This window comes from Schistocerca serialis, chromosome 8 (assembly GCF_023864345.2).
Source record: "Schistocerca serialis cubense isolate TAMUIC-IGC-003099 chromosome 8, iqSchSeri2.2, whole genome shotgun sequence".
In the NCBI taxonomy this organism is placed as follows: Eukaryota; Metazoa; Arthropoda; class Insecta; order Orthoptera; family Acrididae; genus Schistocerca; species Schistocerca serialis.
The window spans coordinates 107988115-108008197 of record NC_064645.1 but is presented as its reverse complement, the minus strand read 5'-3'; positions in this window follow the sequence as shown (position 1 = coordinate 108008197).

Sequence of the window (20083 nt, the reverse complement as noted above, 5' to 3'; positions counted from 1 at the left end):
CTCTCAATCTCCTCCCCTGCCCTTGTGGTTTCCCTACGTTGGTCATCCCATGACCTTTGTGACATTGAACACTTCCCAGTGACACTGACTCCCCTGCTGCTGCCGTCGCCAGGCAGACAGGCCCTCACATTGAGCATTCCACATGGCCAATTGGCCTTTATACATGTGTGCTGTCCGCATTGACACCTCCCTCTACAATTCCATTGATGTAGTCGTGCAAAGCATCTCTGCCACTCTTCATGCTGCTGGCACTGCTGTCCCCCTATCCACAGGGGCCGCCTCGTCATAGACCGGTACCGTGGTGGACCAAGGACATAGCAGTCGCTGTGCAGGACCGCCGACGGGCGCTGCAGCGATTTAAGCGACACCCCTCCCAGACCAACCTCCTCACTTTTAAGCATCTTCATGCTAAGTCTCATTACATTATCAAGCGGAATAAAATGTAATGCTGGGAGCTGTTTCCTCCCTGGGGACATATGCCTCTATAATGCAGGTTTAGTCGAAGATCTGTAGCGTTCTGGGCTGCCAGCAACAGTCAACTGTCCAGTCAACACCCAAGCAGCTCTGTGCACTGATCCATTGGCCCTCGCTGAACACATTGCGACACACTTTTGTGATGGCATCGCCATCCACTTCCTATCCTCCTGCCTTTCTCCAGCGGAAATGTGGAGTTAAAGAGATCCCCCTCCACTTCATCCTGCACCATGCTGAGCCCTACAGAGCTCCTTTCACTGAATGGGATTTGGTGCAGGCTCTTAGCTCTTCACGAGACACAGCCACAGGGCCAGACTCCTCACAATCAGACGATTCAACACTTGGACGTTCCCCAGAGGCAACAGCTCCTCATGGTCTTCAGTCACATCTGGATCATGGGTGCTTTTGCGTCACAATGGCTTGACAGTATAGTTATCCCCATCCTTAAGCATGGGAAAAACCCAACATTCCTAGACAGCTACCGCCCCATTAGCCTTACGAATGTGCTTTGTAAATTGCTCGAAAGGGTGGTCAACTCTCGAGTATGTTGGGGCCCTTTGTCACCACATCAGTGTGGCTTCTGGGCAGGGCGATCTCAAACTGACCATTTACTCCGATTGGAATCCGCCATCCGACAGACTTTCTCGCCACAAGCACCTTGTTGCAGTTTCCTTTGAACTGCATAAGGCGTATGACATGGCTTGGCACCATCACATTTAGGTACCCTCCATGACTGGGGCTTCTGTGGTCCCCTTCAGATTTTTATCCACAAGTTTTTATCTTACCGACTCTTCTGGGTTAGAGTTGGCACTTCACTCAGCACCCCTCAGATTCAGGAGAATGGTATGACACAGGGTTCTGTGCTAAGTGTCACTCTCTTCCTCGTTGCCATAAATGGGCTTGTGACCTCTGTTGGGCCTCTGGTTACCCTGGTGTTGTACGTTGACAGATTTTTGCATCTGGTACAGCTCCCACTCGGTGGCGTCGGCTGAGTGCCAGCTCGAAGGTGCCATCTGATGCGCCTCTCCGTGGGCCACTGCAGTTTTCCCCTCCAAAAAACGGGTTATGCATTTTTGTCGTCGATCCACAGTACACCCTGATCCAGAACTTTATTTAGGCGATCAGCTCATCGATGCTTTAGCACAGTCCCGTTTCTTGGGCCTTACTTTTGATAACAAGCTGACATGGCTGCCCCACATATGCCACCTAAAGACTACATGCATGCAGAAACTTAATGCTCTACTCCTCTTGACCCATATATCTTGGGGTGCACACAGTTCCACTCCTCTCCATCTTTACCACGCTCTGGTCTTGTCCAGACTGGATTACGGTAGTCAGGTTTATGGCTCAGCAGCTCCTTCCACTTTGAAACTCCTTGGCCTTGGCTATCATTGTGGGGTGCATCTGGTTATTGATGCCTTTCACACTAGTCCTGTTGATAGCCTCCTAACAGAAGTGGGGATTTCCCTCTACACAGCCAACAGACCCAACTCCTTGTTTCTTACACAGTCGCCATTCGCCAATTCCCTCACCATCCTGTGTACCCTTTGCTCTTCACCAATGAGGGACGTCTTCCTCCTAACACCCGTCCACAGGTGGGATTGCTAGCTGGCACACATCTCACTACCATCTGCTGGGATCTTCATCTGCACTCACTGGACTGCACCCTGTACCTTTCCTCTCATACCCCCCCCCCCCCCCCCCTTGGAAGGTGCCTAGACCGCAGATTAGGACCTCTCTCTTCCAGGGGCATAAGGTCTCTGTTGCTCCATTGGTTTACCAGCGTCTTGTATATGCCATCCTTGCAGAGTTCCAGGATGCCACCATCTCTTACACTGATGGTTCTAAGACTACTGATAATGTGGGATACGCTTTCACATCTCCTACCGGCTTCGAGCACCATTTGTTGCCAGGATCATATAGTGTATTTAGAGTAGAGCTTCTAACCATTCACAGGGCCCTCTTTTCTGTTTCTCAGGCCTCCCTCCATAGTGTTTAAATTTGTTCAGACTCCACGAGCAGCCTGCAGGCTATCGATCGATGCTATTCTCGTCACCCCTTGGTGCCTGTCATTCATGACTTCCTCTCTGCCCTTGAGCGTGCCGCCTGTTCTGTCGTCTTTCTCTGGGTACCAAGTCATGAATCATAGGGAATGAATTGGCTGACCGTTTGGCTAGAGAAGCAGATACTTACCCCCTACCCCATTTCTTTCACTATTCTAGCTGCGAATATGCGGATCTACGTCAAATCTCTCTTTGCCCAACAGTGGAACGCCATCTGGAAAGCTACTGCTCATAGTAATAAACTCCACACAATCAAGGGGTCTACCGCGGTTTGGGGCACTTCTTTCTGCACCTCATGGAAGGAGTACATTGTTTCATGACATTTACACATCGGCCATACTCGACTCACCCATTGTTCGCTCCTACGTAACGACCCACTCCCACAATGTGGTTGTGGCGCCAGACTGACATCTTATACGTCCCCTTCTTTCGACCCTTCGTGCTAAGTATAATCTTCCTGCTTCCTTAAATTTAATATTAGCAGACGATCCACGGATGGCTGACCTGGTCCTCGGTTTCCTTCATGAAAGTGGTTCTTGTCTCCAGGTATAAGGTTCTCCTTTAGTCTTCAAGCAGGGATGGTTGGTTGTGGTTGGGACTCCTTTTGCAGTCTTTACGATCTGTGACCCCATGACTGCCCCCTTTTTCCAGTTTTTAGATATGGTCTCATTTTTTAATCTTTTACTATGTGTGTTTAATGTGCATTCTTTTATAATTTGACTCCTCTTACTCCATCCACTTTTAGTAGACCCTCTTTCTTATGTAACCCACTTTGGAATCGCGGGGCTGATGACCTCACCGTTTAGTCCCATACTTTCTCAATCACTCGCCAAACATCACTTCCAGATAATGGTCGGTGCATTTGGACCAGAGGAAGCAGTCAATTCCATGTAAACAAAGCCTATACAATTTTGGAGCCACAAACATCTTGGACACTGCCTTGTTGACAACATGAGTCCATGGCTTCGTGGGATCTACTCGAATCCTGCCATCAGCTGTTACCAAATGAAATCGGGGCTTATCTGATGAGGCCAAGGTTTTCCAGTTGTCTATGATTGGAAAAGAAAATTGAGAATGCGCTAGGTGATCAGTTTGGCTTTAGGAAAAGTAAAGGGACGAGAGAGGCAATTCTGACGTTACGGCTAATAATGGAAGCAAGGCTAAAGAATAATCAAGACACTTTCATAGGATTTGTCGACCTGGAAAAAGCTTTCGACAATACAAAATGGTGCAAGCTGTTAGAGATTCTGAAAAAATTAGGGGTAAGCTATAGGGAGAGACGGGTCATATACAATATGTACAACAACCAAGAGGGAATAATAAGAGTGAACGATCAAGAACGAAGTGCTCGTATTAAGAAGGGTGTAATACAAGGCTGTAGTCTTTCGCCCCTGCTCTTCAATCTGTACATCGAGGAAGCAATGATAGAAATAAAAGAAAGGTTCAGGAGTGGAATTAAAATACAAGTTGAAAGGATATTAATGATACGATTCGCTGATGACATTGCTATCCTCAGTGAAAGTGAAGAAGAATTAAATGATCCGCTGAACGGAATGAACAGTCTAATGAGTACACAGTATGGTTTGAGAGTAAATCGGAGAAAGACGAAGGTAATGAGAAGTAGTAGAAATGACAGCGAGAAACTTAACATCAGGATTGATGGTCACGAAGTCAATGAAGTTAAGGAATTCTGCTACCTAGGCAGTAAAATAACCAATGACGGACGGAGCAAGGAGGACATCAAAAGCAGACTCGCTATGGCAAAAAAGGCATTTCTGGCCAAGAGAAGTCTACTAATATCAAATACCGGCCTTAATTTAAGAAAGAAATTTCTGAGGATGTACGTCTGGAGTACAGCATTGTATGGTAGTGAAACATGGACTGTGGGAAAACCGGAACAGAAGAGAATCGAAGCATTTGAGATGTGGTGCTATAGACGAATGTTGAAAATTAGGTGGACTGATAAGGTAAGGAATGATGAGGAGGTTCTACGCAGAATCGGAGAGGAAAGGAATATGTGGAAAACACTGATAAGGAGAAGGGACAGGATGATAGGACATCTGCTGAGACATGAGGGAATGACTTCCATGGTACTAGAGGGAGCTGTAGAGGGCAAAAACTGTAGAGGAAGACAGAGATTGGAATACGTCAAGCAAATAATTGAGGACGTAGGTTGCAAGTGCTACTCTGAGATGAAGAGGTTAGCACAGGAAGGGAATTTGTGGCGGGCCGCATCAAACTAGTCAGTACACTGATGACCAAAAGAAAAAATGATCCAACCGTTATGGTCACGAGCTGAAGAGAGGCGATGCCGTGCTGTTATCAAAAGCACTAGCGTCGGTCGTCTGCTGCCATAGCCCTTAACGCCAAAGTTCTCCGCAAAGTCCTAACATTTATCGTACGTCCCACATTGATTTCTGCGGTTATGTGATGCACTGTTTGTTGTCCGTTAACACTGACAATCCTACGCAAACGCCTCTATCTGTCGTTAAGTGAAGGCCGTCGGTCACTGCGTCGTTCGTGGTGAGAGATGCCTAAAATTTGGTAGTTTCGGCACGCTCTGGACGCTATGGATCTCGGAATACTGAATTCCTTGCCGCTTTGCGAATGGAATGACCCATACGTCTAACAATATTCCAGTCGTGTGGTCATAATCACGTCAGAAACCTTTTCACATGAATCATCTGAGGACAAATTACAGCTCCACCAGTCCACTGCCCTTTCCTACCTTGTGTATGTGATACTACCACCATCTGTATGTGTGCGTATCTCTATCCCACGATCCCCCAGGGGGTCCACAACTCTTTCGTGGATACGTGCGTGGCGAGCACGGGGCCCCGAGCCATTGCAGCCTTCTTTCTCTCCCGGGCTGCATTTCCTTTCCCTTCCCCTCCTTTCCCCTCCATACCCCTTTCCCCTCGCCCTCTCCTCTCCCTCTATTGGTGTCCTTGCTTATGTTGGCCCCCGCTATCCTCCTGGTTCTGTTGGTTTTACACTCTGGCTTTGTTGCGTAATCATCTCCTCCTTTTGGCATTCCTTGGTCCCCCTCTGAGGTTTGACCTCTATTCCAAAATTTCTCTTCCATAGTGTGAGCCATTTGGGGAAGAGCACCTTACCTAGTGTCTCCGACGTGTGCCCTCCTAGTATATTCCACCTTCTCTTCTACGTCGTTGTCTGATGCTAGGGTGCATAGCCAGCACGGTAGCCAGCCCGTGTGGTGGGGTCGCTATGTACCCTTTTGGTTGAGCCCCCTGAACACACAGGGATCACACTTCTGATACCTGAGCTGTGACCTCCTCATGCATGCCTTGGAGTGGTTGCTCGTCATCCTGGAGCATCGGAACTCCCGGCAATGGCCGCCGTGCCAGACGGCCCTTGCTGTGGCTGGGTGGCGCCCGTGAGGAGAGCCCCTGATCGGAGTGGGTGGTATCAGGGCGGACACTATGCAGATGAAACGCATAAGGGTCCAAACCTCTGGCCGCTCTTCTGCGGCCGTCTCTCTGCGTGGTACTGATTCCTCAAGTGCTGCTTCTCTTGCCCCTTCGGCCTTCCCTTCCGTGGCTACCCCCTGGGAGGAGGGTCAGGCCCGTCGTCTAGGGGCAAAACCTTTCCCCCGTTATCTAGTTTGCACCAGGACTGATGGAGATACTTTCACCAGTGTCAAACCTTTATTCTTTGTGGAACACATTGAAGACAAGTTCGGCGAAGTGGACTCCCTGAGCAAGATGCGGTCGGGTTCGTTACTGATAAAAACTGCTTCGGCTGCCCAATCTGCGGCCCTTCGTGCCTGTACCCATCTTGGCACAATTCCCGTGTCCATTACCCCTCACCAGTCTCTAAATATGGTACAAGGTGTGATTTTTCACAGAGACCTCATCCTTCAAACTGATGAGGAACTTCGAGACAATCTCGGACGGCGGGGTGTTCACTTTGTTCGGCGTGTTCAGAAGGGTCCTAAAGATAATCGTATTGATACTGGTGCCTTTATCCTGGCCTTTGAAGGGGATACCCTTCCTGAGAAAGTTAAGATTATGGTCTATCGCTGTGATGTGAAGCCGTACATCCCACCTCCTATGCGGTGTTTTAAGTGCTTGCGTTTTGGCCACATGTCTTCTCGCTGTACCCAGGACCCTCTCTGTGGTGACTGTGGACGTCCACTCCATGAGGGGAGTCCCTGTGTTCCCCCTCCTGTATGTGTAAATTGTCATGGTAGTCATTCTCCACGTTCAGCAGATTGCCCAGTCTATAAGAAAGAAAAAAAGATACAGGAGTATAAGTCTCTTGATCGTTTAAGCTACACAGAGGCCCGTAAGAAATATGCACGATTGCGCCCTGTGTCCATGACATCTAGTTACGCCTTGGTTACATCTTCATCCCTTCCTCCCCCTTCCTTACCCCCGTCCCGGACCCCTCTCCTTCCCCCCTCCCCTGCGGCTCCCACACCTTCTCCTCTGGGCGCCGCTCCCCCTCCCCAGCCGGAGAAGTGTCCCACTCCTTCGGCGTCTGCCGGTCAAGGGCGCCTCTCCCGGGATGCCCCTTCCCGGCACCTTCCAGGTCAAAGGTCTGCTGCAGCGCGGCGACCGCGAGAGCCGCGGTCTATCGGCCCCCAGGTCGCCCGGTCTCTTTCTGTTCCTGATCTTGCTGCAGCTGGCTCCATTATGCCACACAGCCCTCCTCGATCTCAGCCTGAAAAGAAGAAGAAACATAAGTCCCGGGACAAAGAGCCTCTGGTGTCACCGGAGGTCCCTTCCCCGGCTTCACAACCGGATTCTGACCTGTCGTTTATGGATGTCGCCCCCTCCTTGTCGGTGACGGGTGGGGACCCGGCGGTATGACTGGATTTAGCGTGTTCAGCCCTCATTTAAACCATCGTTCTGTGGTTCTCCAATGGAATTGTAATGGCTACTATCGTCACCTTCCGGAATTGAAATCCCTTCTTTCGTCCTACTCAGCAGCTTGTGTGGTTCTCCAGGAATCTCATTTTACTGATGCTCACTCACCGGCCCTCCGTGGGTTCCGTGTTTTCTGTCGAAATCGGGTCGGACCCTTGCGGGCTTCTGGTGGCGTTTGTACGTTGGTCCGTACAGACATTGCTAGCACGTGGATTCCTCTCCAAACTACATTGGAAGCAGTTGCTGTTAGGGTCCACTTAGACTCTGCAGTCACAGTATGCAATCTTTATCTCCCTCCTGACAGGACTCTTACACCTGCTGCCTTAACCACCCTTCTTCAGCAACTTCCTCCTCCCTTCCTCCTCCTTGGGGATTATAATGCTCATCATCCTTTGTGGGGCAGTGCCTTTCCATCTAGACGAGGTCTTCTTATCGACCAATTTATTGCAGACCACGACCTGTGCCTTCTTAATGATGGCTCCCCTACTCATTTCAGTGCTGGTCATGGTACCTTTTCTGCCATTGATCTTTCTCTTTCTTCTCCCTCTCTCCTCCCTTCATTACACTGGTCGCCACACGACGACCTTTGTGATAGTGACCATTTCCCGTTGATTATCACGCTCCCTTCCCGCTCCCCGATGGAGAGGTTACCTCGTTGGTCTTTCCACCGCGCCGATTGGCCTCTATATACTGCACAGGTCGAGTTTTCTCCCTCTTTGTCGGGTTGTATTGATGACGTCCTACGTGACGTGTCTGATGCGATTGTTCGCGCTGCTAACCTTGCTGTCCCGCGCTCATCTGGACAATTTCGTCGTCGGCAAGTCCCGTGGTGGAGTACGGCCATTGCCATTGCCATCCGTGATCGCCGTCGAGCTTTGCAACAGTTTAAGAGGCACCCATCTGTAGCCAGCCTTTCTACCTTTAAGCGCCTTCGCGCTAAAGCCCGTTATTTAATCAAACAGAGCAAGCGGATATGTTGGGAACGATTCGTTTCTTCCCTTGGTTCCACTGTCCCTCTGTCACGGGTATGGGCTACACTTCGCTCTCTCCAAGGTTGCCATCGGCAGTCCACCCTCCCAGGCCTTCACCTCCCAGATGGCATTTGTACGGACCCATTAGTTCTCGCAGAACATCTTGCAACCCATTTTGCAGTGGCATCAGCGTCGGCCTCCTATCCAGCTGCTTTCCTTCATCAAAAACAGCAGGCTGAAGCTGTCACCTTATGTTTCACCACTTGTGAGTTAGAATCTTACAACGAACCTTTCACTGAATGGGAATTTCTTTCTGCTCTATCTGCTTCTCATGATACAGCTCCTGGCCCAGATTCCATTCATAACCAGCTGCTTCAACATCTCAGTGCTCCACAACGGCACCATCTTCTTCGGGTGTTTAACCGTATCTGGCTCCAGGGTGACTTCCCTTCTCAGTGGAGGGATAGCATTGTGGTTCCTGTCCTTAAGCCTGGTCAGAACCCCCTATCTGTTGACAGCTATCGGCCAATTAGTTTGACCAATGTTGGTTGTAAGTTACTTGAGCGGCTGGTAGCCCGTCGGCTCACTTGGGTCCTCGAATCTCGGGATCTATTGTCCCCTTACCAGTGTGGCTTTCGAGAGGGACGATCTCCAATCGATCATTTGCTTCGCTTGGAATCCGCAGTTCGGCAGGCTTTTTCCCAGCGCCGCCATTTGGTTGCAGTGTTTTTTGACCTTCGCAAGGCCTATGACACGGCCTGGCGCCATCACATCTTACTAACCCTTCATCAGTGGGGTCTTCGGGGCCCACTCCCGATTTTTATCCGCCAGTTCCTGATCCATCGGTCATTCAGAGTTCGAGTTGGTACTGCTTTTAGTTCTCCACGGACCCAGGAGACGGGCATCCCACAGGGTTCTGTCTTGAGTGTCCTTCTTTTCCTCATTGCTATCGATGGACTTGTGGCCTCTGTCGGTCCCTTGGTCGCCCCTGCCCTGTATGTGGATGATTTCTGCATTTGGGTTAGTTCCTCCTCGATGCCATCTGCAGAACGGCAGCTCCAGGTGGCTATACGGCGTGCCTCTGCATGGACCCTCTCCCACGGGTTTCAATTCTCTCCTTTAAAATCGCGGGTGGTCCACTTCTGTCGCCGTACTACGGTCCACCCTGATCCAGAGCTCTATCTCGCTGCACAAAGATTGCCTGTGGTTCCACAGTTTCGTTTCCTAGGTCTTCTTTTCGACAACAAGCTCACTTGGCTGCCCCATATCAGACTCCTGAAGGTAGGATGTTTCCGTAAACTCAATGTCCTTCGCTTCCTTGCCCACTCCTCCTGGGGTGCGGACCGTTCCCTCCTCCTCCGTCTTTATCGTGCTCTAGTTCTGTCACGTTTGGACTATGGTTGTCAAGTTTATGGTTCAGCTGCTCCTTCCACGCTGCACGTGCTGGATCCAGTCCACCATCGTGGTATCCGTTTGGCCACCGGTGCCTTCCCTACTAGCCCTGTTGATAGTCTCCTGGTTGAAGCTGGGATCCCCCCCCTTTCTGTTCGGCGGTCCCAGCTTCTGGTGTCTTATGCCCTTACTATCCGTTCTTCTCCCGCTCATCCTTCCTATTCTATCCTATTCCCAGACCATGGACGTCGCCCGCCTGACTCCCGCCCTCGGGCGGGTTTACCGGTTGGGCTGCGCCTTGCGTCTCTTACCCGTGATTTTCGGCTTCCTTCTTTGTCCTGTCTTCCTCGCTCCCTCCCCTCCACCCCTCCTTGGTTAGTTCCTCGGCCTCGAATTCGGATGGATCTCCGCCGCGGTCCGAAAGATTCCATCCCCCCGGTGGTGTTCCGTTCCTTTTTCCGCCAAATTTTATGGGAGTTTCGGGATGCTGTTGTTTTTTACACTGATGGCTCTAAATCTGCTGATCATGTTGGGTATGCCTTCACGTCCTTTGTTGGAACGGAAAATCATCTACTGCCACCCTCATGTGGGGTGTTTACTGCGGAATTGATGGCAATTTCCCGGGCCCTTACCTTTATTAAACAATCCCAACACAACCGCGTTTTGTTATGTACGGACTCGATGAGTGGCCTTCTTGCTATTGACCGGTGTTTTTCGCGCCATCCCTTGGTCTCTGCCATCCATGACCATCTCGCTGATCTTCACCGTGCTGCTTGTTCCATTGACTTCCTATGGGTCCCGGGCCATGTGGGTATCCCGGGTAATGAGCTCGCTGATCGTTTGGCTGGGGGAGCAGTTACTTACCCCCCGTTTTCTGTAACCCCTCCTGCAGCGGATTTACGGCTTCACATCAAATCCCACTTTGCACAGTCATGGGCCAATTCTTGGGAGGCTACTCCACTGTCTAATAAACTTCGTGCCATTAAGGTGAATACAGGCCCATGGCGTTCTTCCTTTAGCCTCTCCCGCAAGGACTCGACCACACTGTGTCGTCTCCGCATTGGCCATACCAGGCTGACCCATGGTTTCCTTTTGCGTGATGAGCCACCCCCGCTATGTGGTTGTGGAGCCTTCCAGTCAGTGGCCCACATTTTGGTTGAATGCCCCCTTCTTTTGGCTCTGCGTGCTAAGTACAGACTCCCCCACACTTTACCTTTGATGTTGGCTGACGATTCCCGGATGGTCTCTCTGGTTCTAGGTTTCCTCCGGGAGAGTGGTTTTTATTCTCAGTTTTAAAGTTTTTAATCTCCCTCTGGTGTTGGGGCAGGGCGGTGAGTGTTTGGGTGTCTCCCACTGTAGGCAGTGTTCAGAGATTCCCGATTCACCTCCCTGACCGGAATCCTCTTCTCTTTCCCTTTTACTCTGTTTTTACCCCTTGTTTTTAAGGCTTGGTTAGTTTTTCTATTCCCATACGTACTTTCTGCATTATAGCAGTTGTACCTTTTAAGTCACAGGTGGTCTTGCCTATGCTGTTTCAGCATAGTGTTGGGTTCGTTCTCTTGCCAACTTCCCTCATTTGTTTTTACTAATGACAACGTGACTGCCCTTTTACGTTTCCCCTTTATCCGTTTTATTTTTCTGACTATACTGAGATGTCCCGTTAGCAGAATGGAGTCTATTTGCAACAAGGGACTGATGACCTTGCTGTTTGGTCCCTTTAACCTCAAACAACCAACCAACCAATCTATCCCACGACTTCGGCACCTCAATGGAGTTACTCTTGTACTGACAATCAGTTCTTTTACTGCCGTGAAGTTTATAATGAAGCAATTTCTCGTCTATTTCGGTAAGGACCAACAACTTTGAAAACGCACTTTAGTGAGTTAGGTCTGTGTGTGTACCGTACAGTACAGTGAACAAAATTTGCAAATGTATAATCTTCGGCACTGTGTCCCACGCTAATGTTAGTATTTTAAAATAAATTATAATTATTGGTAACTCTTGTAATCAATATTACAGTCTTCACGAAACAGTGATAGCAGCAATGGTCTTTAAAGATGCTTAGTACACAGTGTCAATACTAGGAATAAGAACAATATACGTAAAGATTTAAAATCACTTACTCTTGCCCAGTATTCAGCAACACATATTTTCAATTAGTTACCAGCAACCATTAAGAGTTTAGTTTCAGACAAGGCACAATTTAAACATAATTTAAAAGAATTTTTGGTGGCCAGCTCCTATTCCATCCATTAGTTTCTCAACAAGTGCAGTAGACCATTTTAATGAAAATTTATTATACTTTAATTTTTGACAATACCTGGTTGTAACAGCCAAGTAACTACCTACTGTGTGAATGATGAACGTATGCAAAGCAGATGCCTTAAGTCTGTAAATAGTGGAAGTTTAATTTTAAATCTTGTACATAATCTGACTGTTCTGAACTAAGAATCACTGAAATGAATAATTTACTTTAATTTTTGACAATACTTCGTTGCAATAGCCAAGAAACTAGCAAATGTCTGAATGATGGATTTAATGAAAGCAGATGTAAGTATTAAACCTGTAAATAAGAAGTATAAATTTAATTCATGCACATAATTTTACTGTTCTCTGAGGATCATTAAAATTAATGAAACTCAAGTTTTTCTAATTACATTTTTTCAATGTGTTTATCTGACATGGTCCACACCCAGGATGATTCCCTCTTTTATGGGTCTATGAAATGAATAATTAATCTAATCTAATCTTAGCTTTACACCATTATATTTTTACTTCTGAGAAAATTTCATTTTATCCCCAGATTGGGAACCACTGAGTTATACAATTCAGCAGGTGAAAATCTTGCTCTCAGAGCAGATGCTTTTCTTGTATAGCTCATTACTTCCCTTCTACTTCTTTCGGCCTTCAGTAAGTGCAGTGCGGAAAGTGAAGCAGCATGGCTTAATGTCAAACATTACTGTTTCAGCAAAACTTTCAAAGTCTGATACGTAGGCTGCTGGATCCTAATAGACCAAAGATTCAAGAGGCAGCGAGAGGCCGAACGCCAGACCCCCAGGCAGGACCGTCGACTGCGGAAGATGATCAGCAGCAGCAGGGAGCGTCTTCGCCTTCTGGGGCGTCTTCAGCTGGCAGAGACAGCACGGCGGAAGAAACACAGCAGAAGTCGGACACCATGAGCCCCTTCTTCACCCCGTTCCAAGACTCGCCCAGTGCAATGTCCCTAGGGGTGAGTAATTAAGCTTCTGGCGCATACCACTAGACATTACTAGAGCTACCTCATGGGTTACCTTTTTGTTTGCACTGCAATAAGAGAGCAACGTCGCTAGTATAGTTACAAAAACTGTAAACAGCATTTCGCTAGCGGTGTTCATAGTATAGAATCGGCCCGAGACAGGTTTAAAAAGATGTGGTTACAAATGAGCACGAAATTTTGACTCTTGCTGTCCTTGGTTTTGGTCCATTTTTACCTATTGGGAGGACTTTACGTGGAAGAGTGTTTGTACCTGTATTTTTTTGCAATGATGTCTGTAGATACTTCTGGTGAAGACATGCAGCAACGAAGCTCATTAACACAAGGCTTTTGCATTGTTCAGAGCTTAGCCTCTATTTCAGCTTTCACATATTGGAGTTGCAGAGTCTTTCATTTTCTGTGTCTGTATAAGTAGTTCTTGGTCACTGCCTTCTGGGTTTAGTTCTTCCCAAGCCAATGAGCATTTCCTGCTGTAGGCATGGTGATTTACCTGAGTTCACAAAAATATGACCACCCTGCCTCCCAGTAAACTTCCTCGCATTAGCCACATGCCATTACTCCCTACTGTGGTGAGACAAACTTCAGAATTTGCAGCATCTCAATGGAGTTTGTACGGGACCTACCTACAGTCGATTAGACAGCCTTGATATGATCTGGAAGGGTATGCAAATCCTGTCTTAAGATGAGAGTGGCAGTCATCTGCAACGCAATGTTCACTCTTTCCGTAATGTTTTGAACTTATATTTAGTCTTGAGTTTCCCGGTTCTGCTGTTCTGTGAGGTTCCCATGATTCATGTAGTCTCAAACTTAAGATGCTGTTTCTGAAAGTGAAACTACTGCAGTTTTCTCGCTTCCACTTTTCAGTATTTATCACACTGCGGAGAACCTCATTCCTTAATTTTTAGCGCAACTTATTCTCAAAATTCTTATGTAGTACCACATGCTTAAAGTGTCTTCTTTTCCAATTTTCCCACAATACATATATCACTACCATACAATACTATGCTCCAAACGAACATTCTCTGTAATTTCTTCCTCAAATTAAGGTCTTGGTTTGATATTAGTACTCACTTTCCAGGAATGGCCTTTTTGTCAGTGCTCGTCCACATTTTATGTCGTCTTCGCTCCATCTGTCTTAAGTTGTTGCCCAGGTGGCAGAATTCTTTAAATTAAACTACAACCTGATCACCAATCCTGATAAGTTTCTGGCTGTTCTCATTTCTGCTCCTCAATACTTAACTCTTTCTTCGATTTACTCACTGTCCATGTTATATACTCATTGGACTGTAAATTCCATTCAAAACATCCCATAATTCTTCTTCACTTCCATTGTAACAAGTGCACAGAGCTTAATCACTATGATTACATAAGACAGCCTACACAATAAATAGGAAATTTAAATAGAATTTTACGAAATTCGAAATTATATATATTGTGTGTGTGGTCTTAGACGATTTGATACAGCAATGCATGCTACTCTATCCTGTGCAAGCTTCTTTATCTCCCAGTACCTACTGCAACCTACATCCTTCTGAATCTGCGTAGTGTATTCATCTCTTGGTCTCCCTCTACGATTTTTACCCTCCACGCTGCTCTCCAATGCTAAATTTGTGATCCCTTGATGCCTCAGAATATGTCCTACCAACCGATCTCTTCTTCTAGTCAAGTTGTGCCACAAATTTCTCTTCTCTCCAATTCTATTCAATACCTCCTCATTAGTTATGTGATCTACCCATGTAATCTTCAGCATTCTTCTGTAGCACCACATTTCGAAAACTTCTATTCTCTTCTTGTCCAAACTATTTACCATCCATGTTTCACTTCCACACATGGCTAGACTCCATACAAATACTTTCAGAAACGACTTCCTGACACTTAAATCTATACTTGATGTAAACAAATTTCTCTTCTTCATAAACGCTTTCCTTGCCATTGCCAGTCTACATTTTATATCCTCTCTACTTCGACCATCATCAGTTATTTTGCTCCCCAAATAGCAAAACTCATTTACTACTTTAAGCGTCTCGTATCAATCTATATGGTAGGTAATAGTAATTAAAGCTCGTCAGCTCACTTGGGGATTTAACTAGTTGGTTTTAGCCTTAAGCTTAAGTTAGCCAACTCCACATTACTCTTTCTTGGGAGCATCTGGAAACAAATCCAACTAGCTAGTACAGCCCAAATATAAATAACGCTTTGAAAGAACTTGCGACAAATTATGGTATGAAGCTTTGCAGCCAGAAAAACAATAATTCTGCACAAATTATGGCTAGCAAGCACTCCTGTAAACATTGCAGGAAAGCTCAGTCAGTAGCTCCACTACAAGGCACCAGATTCGAGAACGTAAGTCATTGGTTAAAATTGTTCACCAAATGCGTTTTAATGGGTACCGGTCGCTCGCAACTGCCTGAGGTTAGCAACCAATGCAAGGTCCAGGTGGCCTGTCATACTCTGGCTTCCCAGGACACAGGTTGCCAGACAAATAGCAAAATGCTTCGGTGCCCAACGTGCAGGCTGTATTGTACTCTGTAGTCAGCCAAAACACGATTTCCCCTCCTCCCCCCCCCCCAAACAAAAAAGGAACACAGCTCTCCAAAACCACTGCCACACCCACTACCTGCCTCGTTGATATCACTTCCGCCTCACACCGCGGTTCGTGTCAGCGCTTGCTGTTCAGAGGACTTGTCCTCCGCAGGGCCCCCCACCCCCCCCCTTCGCAGTCACACGAAGGCGTGCCGAGCTGCACTCTGACAGATGGACACACGAATGCGCAAACGAGAGGTCGAAGCGATATGCACGGCTCACATGCATCCACACACAACTTCGCTGTCCTTTCAAAATTACGTTGATTACACAGAAAGTAATGCTCCGCGTTTTTTCTTCGACAATTTTGTATTGAACATAATGAGTATTACACACACAGAAGAATGGTTTTATCTACACATCCTATTCTATGGTCTCCCTCCAGTGCGAAACAAGACCATGTATGCCCTGTCGGTACCAATCCTTGTCCTGCTGCTGGAACCATTGCTACACTGTGTGAATCACCACATCACCACCTCATCGTCCTGAAAATGTCTTCCACGAATGGCGTCCTTCAATAGCCCACAGAAGTCGAAGTTTGAGGAGGCTAGTTCAGGGCTGTCAGGTGTGACACCGGTGTATGGTCTCTCCGACCGCTGCAAATCGTGGAGCTCGGCCGAATCGCCTTCTGATGACCACACCCTCCGTGCCCAACGGCTAACTGTACTCCTGTCGACAGCAGACGCTCCATAGACTTTACACAAGCGTTTGTGAATATTCCCCACAATTTCTTTCTCAGCAGTGAGAAGTTGAATGAAAGCACGTTGCTTGTAACGTACATCACCTACAGACCCCGTTTTCAAACTGTCCTGCAGCTACGCTATCTGTCGGATGTGATGGAAACTTAACTCACTCTCGGGAGACTTCAAATAATACATATGTAACGTTTCGCATTCGTGGCATTGTTTTCAGCTGAGAAAAAAATGCGGTCTATTACTTTCTGGGCAACCCTAGTATACCGGATGTTTCAGAAACAAGTACAAAATTTCTGTGGTATGATAGCTACGATATAGGCATCCATTTTAAGTGTACCAACATGGTATCACTGACGCATATTTACGTTAGACGACGTCAAAAATCATACTTTTCGTCCGATAATGGGCGGTACGATCCATAAGTTTGTATGTCTAGTGTCGGAACTATTGTATGCACTTTCAAATGCAAAGATGATTTTGTTCCATGGAACGTTTCACGTGGAATGAAATTTCAGAGATGCAGTAGGTCTTTGGCGCTCCTTGCTGACTGTGGAAGGAGCACAGGGTTTTGCACACAGAACGTTACCCAAAAACACACGAATACCAAATCAGAATATTTGCTGCTGTGGATCGTCGTTTCTGTGAAAGAGGACATAGCAGGAAGGTTTTCATTCTCGAGGTCGACCAAGGAACGTACACAATTCTCGTTTCGAGGGACGAGTACTACAAATGTTTAACAACAATCCTTCAGATAGTGTACGCTCCGTTGCTCATGCTCTAAATGCTAGTTCTAGCTGTGTTTGGAGAACTGTGATTATCATAGTCATACTTCTAAGCTGTGTAAGGTACACGACCTTCTACCCACTGATTTTCCAATTTGGAACGACTTTTCGGTATGGCTTTTGCAGCAAGAATTGCTAACTCCCGACTTCGCCAACGTTGTTCTGTCCACTGATGAATAGACTTTCACTTGCGAAGGAATGTTAACCAGTCAGTCTCCCATGTATGATCTCCTGAAAATGCTCGAGGTACGGCCGTCCATTGTCAGGAACGATTTTCAGTTAATCTTTGGACTGGAATTATTCACAGCCAGGTAGTGTGGCCTTACATTCTTCCACAGCGTCTAACTGGTCGTGGTACCGGGTATTTTTCGAATACGTACTTGGCAATCACCTTGAAGATGTTTCACTTCCAACAGGGCGACAAATCCCCCTCCAACATGATGGGGCACCTCCCCATGTTTCACAAACCGGGCGAGAAGATTCTTCGACAGACAATACTCTGGACGCTGTATTGGACATGATGGATCCGTTCACTGGCGTACAAGATCCCCAGATCTCACACCACTTGATTTTCAACATCGGAGCCACGTGAAGGCTCTTGTTATGAAACTCCTATAAACTCTGAGGAACTCGTAATTTGAATTACTGATGTTGCTGCTGGAGACATCACAGATCAAGCCAATGAGACATAACTCAACATCAGCAGTTCCATGGTTCGACAGTTACGTTATGCCATCAAGTCAATGGCGCACACAACGCACAGTGTTTCCTCCAGGCAGTGTGTAAGCACACTGGCGTTGTCTAGCGCACTAACTAGGAGTCACACCATATGTTTGTATACTTAAAATGGTTGCCCATATCTAGCCTATCGTCTGAAAAAAAATTCTATACCTTCTAAAACACGCAGTATTTAGGAACAACGCTAGTAGTTGAGCAAGTCACTTGTGGGTCAAATCACTGCTGGCATTTCTTGGTGTCAGTGTTAAGGAACGCGCGATGGCGGCACATTCTAGTGTCGGGGTTTTCGGTTCCGAGGCAGTTGCACTCATATTAAAGGCCACAACTTTCCACTCTCCTACTGTTCCGTCCCTCTGTTAGCTCTCGGCCAATTGTGGAATACCTTGCTCCCAGGCAATCACCTCAGGCGCTCAGTTTTCGGGCAATATGGTCTCCACTCAAGATCTGTGCCTGTAGTGAGAGCATCAGGCTGCGGGTATTTGTTCCAAACAACAAATTAGTTTCATTTTATTCGAACCACATCAGTTAGTAGAGGTCTGTATGCTCCACCTGAGATCATTGGCAGCAAATATTAACACAGTTTAAGATAAGACTGACTGTATAGTGTAATGACATTGTGGCTTAGTCTACAAAATGGTGGTAAATATTAATGTAAGGTACTTCAACATTACAGTGTGGATGTAATGATGTCGTAATTAAGTCTGCAAAAACGTTAGTCCTCCAGGCAAACTGTATGACAGGGTACTATACTGTCTAAAACTGCTGTCAAGTATTACTATAATTCAATGCCTTCGTTACATCCCTCACTTAAAACTATTAGCAGCGAAGTATTGGCCATTTTCTGTAATTTTGTTGAATTGCTACTGATTTTTTTTTACAGTAATTTCCATTCTGTCAGTATGAGACTGAAACAATTGCTATGAGGAAACAAGTCCATCGCTACCTTCTATACACGTTTACATTACATATTCGATGAAACTCGCATTTTTCGCAAACTTTGTCCTGCCCTGAGAAAGTGTACAAACAATCACACAGTTGGTGATCCTTAAAGTAGTGATTCAGACTGACTGGTTAGGACATAGTTGCTGATGGACATTACATGTACTGCCGTGTGTAAACCAGTAATGCTGACAATGTTGATACCATTGTGATAGCATACAACGTACTGCCCTTCACGTCCTGCTCCACTCACTAGCCTTCTCTTCTCATAATTGTGAATGTTACAATGCCACCTCCACTATGCAGGAGCTAGGTCATGTTCACTTCATCCAGATCTTCCACCCAGGGCCGGATGATCACATTCAGATGCTGCAGCACTGTTCTCCAGACACTGGTGTGAAACAGCTTTCATGCCCATACCTAAACACGGTAAGGACAAACACCTTCCTCCTAGCTACCGCCCCATTTCTCTCACCGGTTGTTTGCAAGGTCGTGGAGCATATGACTCAGGCCCGTCTGATACCGTGGCTAGAATCTAGCAATTTACAAACCACTGCACAACGTGGATTTCGAGCACGCTGTTCTGAGGTTGACAATCTCCTCACTTTGTCACCCATGTCATGAATGGTTTTCTGTGGAAATACCAAACTGTGGCCGTGTTCATCGATTAGGAGAAAGCCTAAGACGTCTGCTGGAGGATTGGTATCCTCTATACTCTCCTCACGAGTGGCTTCCAAGGCCGCGTTTATCGTTTCCTTTAGGAATTTTTAAAAGACAGAATTTTCGAAGTATGTACGGGTGCTGTATTGTCGGAAACTTTTACCCAGGAAAAAGGCGTGCCTTAGGGTTCCATCCTGAGCTTTGTCCTCTTTGCTATCGCCATTAAACCTATAGTGGGCTGTCTCGCGCCATGCATCTCTGGCTCCCTTTTTGTTGGCAGTTTTTTTGAACTGTTGCAATTCTCCACGGACTTGGCTCCTTGAGCGGCGTTTCAGCGATGTCTCGATCGTCTTTACTTGGAGAGCATAGGCAAAACAGTTTGTATGAATTCCTGGCGGCACAATTGATTTTTTTCCACTGTCTTTATATTTTGGGCCTGTTAATCTTTCATTCACTGAAACTACGAAATTCCTTGGGCTCATGTTCCATAGCAAACGCTCTTGGTCCTCCTGTGTCTTAGTTGGCTGCACGCTGCACCCGGTCCGACAATGTCCTACGTGTCCTGAGCGGTACTTAGTTGAGCGGATCGGACCAGCCTTCTCCATTTGTACCTCTCCCTTATTCGTTCAAAGCTAGACTAT